At 37.4% G+C, this 5,714-nt stretch overlaps 2 non-coding genes across 2 annotated transcripts; both read right to left on the bottom strand.

Annotated features, from left to right (window-relative positions):
* Positions 1–570: 570 nt before the first annotated feature.
* On the bottom strand, positions 571–677 carry LOC133053183 (U6 spliceosomal RNA). Its single transcript, XR_009692118.1, has one exon. It is a non-coding gene; the product is annotated as a U6 spliceosomal RNA (small nuclear RNA).
* A 4,646-nt stretch (positions 678–5,323) lies between these two features.
* Positions 5,324–5,430, bottom strand: LOC133053241 (U6 spliceosomal RNA). The gene has a single exon (XR_009692174.1). It is a non-coding gene; the product is annotated as a U6 spliceosomal RNA (small nuclear RNA).
* Between the last annotated feature and the right edge of the window lie 284 nt (positions 5,431–5,714).

Genomic DNA, 5,714 nt, shown 5'->3' with positions numbered 1-5,714 from the left:
TGGGTAGCCTATCCCTTCTCCAGCAGATCTTCCCAACCTAGGAACTGAACCGGTGTCTCCTGCATTGCAGGTGGATCCTTTACCAGCTGAGTTATCAGGGAAGCCCATATTACTGTCTCTTTCCCTTTTTTACTATTTGGCTTTCAGCTTTATTTATTTGTTTATTTATTTTTTACTGCAGCACTTTTTATTTCCTCACAATGACGCGTTGCTGGGGCCTAATGTTCTCACATGACAGTAGAAAATCAAAGTCTGTTGTCATCTCTTAAAAGAATTGAGAATTGTGTACAAAAACCTTACATAAATTAAAAGGATGAATAAATTTACAGGTGTGAATGCAAACTGTTTCCAACTCAAGGCAAGTAACAGCCCACGGTGTTCTGGTGGGAAATCTTCAGTAAGAAAGGAAAGCAGGTCCTAAGGCTTGGACCTTCCCAGCCCCATTTAAGACCGGCCAAGACAGAAATGACAACTGTTTCAGGACTCTTGCCAGCCTCTAGAGAAATCCTGAAATAGGCAGCTCTGACACATTAATACCCTGCACAGACAGAGACTCGCAGTCTCCCAGATAAAAATATGGAATGCTTCATGAATTTGCGTGCCATCCTTGCGCAGGGGCCATGCTAATCTTCTCTGTATCGTTCCAATTTTAGCATATGTGCTGCCGAAGTGAGCACTCAGCTTTATTTAAATGTCAGAGAAGTTTATTTATTGGGAACAACGTATTACACGGCAATACTTCAGCTGCTGAGGTTTGCATGCCTTGTGTACATTTTTATTAACTTCCTGTTTTCTTTTATACATTAATACATAAGCCAAAGGCTTATGGATTAATAACTACAAATACTTCACAGCTATCAAGTCTCCTGTTCTGTGTGTGATCAGAGCATCTCATCACACTAATTCTACACTATTTTCAAGGACTTGTCATTGACGGTTAGTGTTTGATAATTGCCTTGTGTATCTATTTAGTACTGCAATGTAAATCATTCAATTTACCGGTGTATCTCAACAATTAAAACATTTTTATCCCTCTTTTTTTAAAAAAAAAGATTTTCTGTTCTCCCTTATACACTGTTGGTAGAAATGTAAATTGGTGTGGCCACTGTGGAAAACAGTTTGGAACTCTACTATTTTGTGGAGACACATGCATATAACAGGAAACATACATGAGAATGATGCTCACCAATTTCCCAATTGGTGGTTACAAGAATGGGAAATATGTATTTATGCCATTCTGTTTCTTTACAAAATGTCATAGTCTTTAAATGTTAATGTCTATTTTGTCCTGGGGAGTACATAAGTGTCTGGTATATTATATATAGTTTGAATGTTTGAAATGCTTCATAATTACAATAGCATTTTCAGAACCTAATGAGTAAGTTCGTGCAAAAATATTGAAACCCCCCAGCAAAACTTGAAATAAAAACATGAAATTTAAACATGACAGGCTAAATTTGCTAGAGAAATGTGGAGCGCTAGGGAAGGCATGTGAACAGACAGAGGCTTAAGCCTTTCTGGTTATCCTGCAAGAAAGGCAAGAGCAGGTGTGGGGACTTCCAGAGATTTCTGCCATTTTGTAGTTTCCCTGTGTTTGCTATTTTTCTCACTTCTTATTTACTTTTCTTTAGTGGTTAGATATACAAACCTTTAAGTGCTTTTGAAAATACATTTTTTGAGTCTGAGACCTCTTTGAGAAACTGATCAAAGCTTCTGATGCCTCACAGTAGAAGAATGCACACACCACTTTGCAGGTTAAGATTTACACAATGAGGCAAGAGGAAAGAATGTTCCACCTGGCTCCACGGTTACAGCAATTCATAGGCTATGAGCTTCTTCCCATCATTTTGAGGCGAAGCCTCTCTTGGCAGGTATACAATGAAAAAACTGAGCTTCCAGCACTTTCCAGTTGAGTTTCCCTCACAGTGAGATGGGAGGGGAGAATACAGGAGAAAGGGTCAATTTCTCCCTTCCCAGGCCAACTTCTGTGGAGGTGCCTAGAAGTCCTTCTTTACCAAGGGTGTCATGGCGGCCCCACAGATCTACTCTCTGGACTCTAGTGTTGAGCTGGGGCTGTAGCAGCACACTGCCACTTGCAGGCTCTTTACTCATCACAGGACTGGAAAGAGTAGTCAAATTCAGTAGGTGAGACTCATACTTCCCATATGCTGCAGTTCTGTGAGAGACACTGAAAACCTCAATAGACACCTCTCTCACTGATGGGAGACATGAGATCTTGAGCTACACGCATCCAACTGGGTTTCAGTAAGAAGCCTAAGGAAGAAACCTAAAGAAGTTTCCCCAATTTCTTTTGATACCTTACCCAGTGTTGAACATTCTTCCCTATCCGGAACTACTTTGTGAATATCAAACTTGGCCATATGTTTTATTTTTGCAGTTCTGTTTCATTGCTATTGAGTACCCCATTAGTCAAAATGAGAAAGATTCACTTAACATTCACTTCTCATTGCTAAAGCTCCTAAAGAATTTACTCCCTAAATTGTTCTTGTCTTGGCTTAACAGTCCTCATCCTCCTGGCCATATATTATAGCTTTTATGAAGCAATTGTGCCCAATCCACTGCCCTCTCTCCATATTTCCCAGAACCAGTATGATGAAGAGTCATGTGATAAATCAGGCACAGTCTAGAAATTTGAGGACCTGGGTTCTAGTCCCAGCTTTATCTCTTCCTGCCTGTATGACCTTGGGGTTTCTGAGGCTCAGTTTCCTATCCACAAAATTGATATAATAAATGTCTTTAATTTACAGGGATGCATCCCGAATTGAAACAAATAACAGAGTTGGAAGGACTTTCTGCACGAAGCACTGTTAATAGTAAGGTATTACTGTAAGGTACAGGTCTTTCCAGCACTAAATTAAGCTTCAAATTTCCACTTCTTGTTCACACAGTGATGGATTTATCTGTTTTTGCTCTGCACATTTTCCAATCCATGCTAGATTTTTAGCTCATGATCAGATTGTGGTTTGCTATGATCTCTCTACTGTAGACAAGATTATTTGTTGGAAAGATTAGAACTTGCTCAATTTAGAGCTACCCATCAAGATATGTGAACCTTGTCTAGTATTTTAAAAACCAAAGCTGTAGCCTGCAACCAAAGTTGACCCCACCAATCCTGAGGGGACCTGTAGAAATGGAGAGAGGGCATTTTTGTCAGAACAAGGGACACTTCTAGCTTTAATAAATAGAAGCCAGTGCTAAATGCCTTGCAGTAAGCAGCTTACAGTGTTCCACCCAAATGCCAACAGTTCTTAAGAATTCTCTGCCCAGCCTCAAGGAGAGACTTGCACTGAAAAGTTGAAAGGTAAGTTTTGCTCATAAGGTATATGCAACTCAGCCATTTAAAGAGAGTTGTCCCCCAATCAAAAAATGGGCAGAAGCTCTAAATCTTTCTCCAAAGAAGAAATACAGGTGGACAACAGGCACATGAAAAGATGCTCAACATTGCTAATTATTAGAGAAATACAGATTAAAACCACAATGAGGTATCACCTCACACCAGTCAGAATGATCATCATTAGGAGAGGGTGTGGAGAAGAGGGAACCCTTCTACACTTTTGGTAGGAATGAGAATTGGTATAACCACTATGGAGAACAGTATGGAGGCTCCTCAAAAAACTAAATATAAAAAAACAAACAAAAAAAAAACTAAATATAGAGCTACCATATGATCCTGCAATCCCACTCCTTGGTATATATTCAGAGAAAATCATAATTTGAAAATATACATGCACCCCAATGTTCATTGCAGCACTATTTACAATAGCCAAGACACAGAAACAACGTATCTGTCTATTGACAGAGGAATGTATAAAAAATGGTGTGGCATATGTATATACAATGGAGTATTATTCACCCATAAACAAAGAATTAAATAATGCCATTTCCAGCAACATGGATGGACCTAGAGACTATTATATTAAATAAGTCAGAGAGAGAGACAAATATCATATGATATCACTCATGTGAAATCTAAAAAAGATGATAAAAATGAACATTTTTATAAAACAGACTCACAGACATAGAAAATAAAGTTATGATTACCTTATTTATATAAAGGGGCTAGTGGGCATTTGGAGGGGGGAGGGATAAGTTAGGAATTTGAGAATAACATATACATGCTACTACATATAAAATAGATAAACAACAAGGTTCTACTGTATGCCACAAGGAACTCTACTCAATATTATATAATAACCTGTATGGGAAAAGAATCTGAAAAAAGAATATATATGCATTATATATATGAAATATATATATTTAACTGAATTACTTTGCTGTACACCTGAAACCAACACATTTAAAATCAGTTATACTTCAATAAAAAAATTTTTTTTAAATAAAAGAGGATTGTTCCCTTCAATGAAGTTCCTTTAGGAAGTTGCACTCTTATTCCAAATATAAATCCAGTAGTTTTAACCTTTTTTAAAAAAATCAGTGTTTTTCAGAATTAATGCCCCTCTCTCCCAAGAATTATTAAGGCTTTCTAGTTTCCTTTTTCTTTTCTTTTTTTTTTTTCTACTTTCCTTTTTCATTCATCTTAATGGCTAATAAATATTCATGCTTTGGGAGTAGTTGTAATTTCTGAAAATATTCAAACCCTATCCCAAACACCAGGAGGTGAGGGTGGGGAGCACTGTTTGGGGTGTAAATGAAATATGTCTAAAAAATGACAAGATTAGTTTTTGTTCCCTCCTGTGGCTTATTGAAAAAGTGATGGTCTGAAATGTAGCCACTCCTGAATAATCAAGATTTGGCCATTCTTTCTGTTGGAATTAGGACGACCACCAAGCAGCCACATTATAGGTGATTTTTATTTTCCTATTAATATACACTGGGATTTCTTACTTTTTCCATAATTAGCATGTATTACTTTTATAATAGGGATAAATCAATTTGAGTCATAATATAATAATTTTCTCACTATGTTTAATTTTTCCTACCCCACCCTCCTCTCTTCCTTCCACAGGAGAAGGGGACACACCATTCTGAGAGCTCACATTACCTACCACTCACCACAACAGGAGAATGACTTAATAAAGAAGGATACATTTACTCACTGGGAGGTTACACAGTCATTAATAGGATCATTTTGAAGACTGTGGAAACATGGTAGCATGTATATTTAACACAGAATACCAAGTGAAAACTTCAAACTATAAAATAATATTGCAATGATCTAGAAACTGATGCATATGAATAAAAAGTTTTCAAAAATAATAGACAAAAATTAAAATATTACTTATAGGTCACAGGGATTATGGATGGGTTTTTTTTTTTATCAAAATTCTCCGAGACTTTTTTTTTTAATATGGAACGCTTCACAAATTTGCGTATCATCCTTGCACAGGGGCCATGCTAATGTTCTCTGTATTGTTCCAATTTTAGTATATGTGCTGCCGAAGCGAGCACTCTCCTAGATATTTTTATATCACCTTTTCATTGACACATATTTCAAATGTAAAAGGGAGATATCTGTGTTCCTTGTGTTTATTCCAATTGTCCCAATGAAGCATTTTTATAATTTAAAAATGCACAGTGATTGATAACCTGCTGCTGCTGCTGCTAAGTCGCTTCAGTTGTGTCCGACTCTGTGCAACCCCATAGACGGCAGGCTCCCCTGTCCCTGAGATTCTCTAGGCAAGAACACTGGAGTGGGTTGCCATTTCCTTCTCCAGTGCATGAAAGTGAAAAGT

The sequence above is a fragment of the Dama dama genome, chromosome X, assembly GCF_033118175.1.
Source record: "Dama dama isolate Ldn47 chromosome X, ASM3311817v1, whole genome shotgun sequence".
In the NCBI taxonomy this organism is placed as follows: Eukaryota; Metazoa; Chordata; class Mammalia; order Artiodactyla; family Cervidae; genus Dama; species Dama dama.
This window is presented reverse-complemented; position numbering and strand designations above follow the sequence as displayed.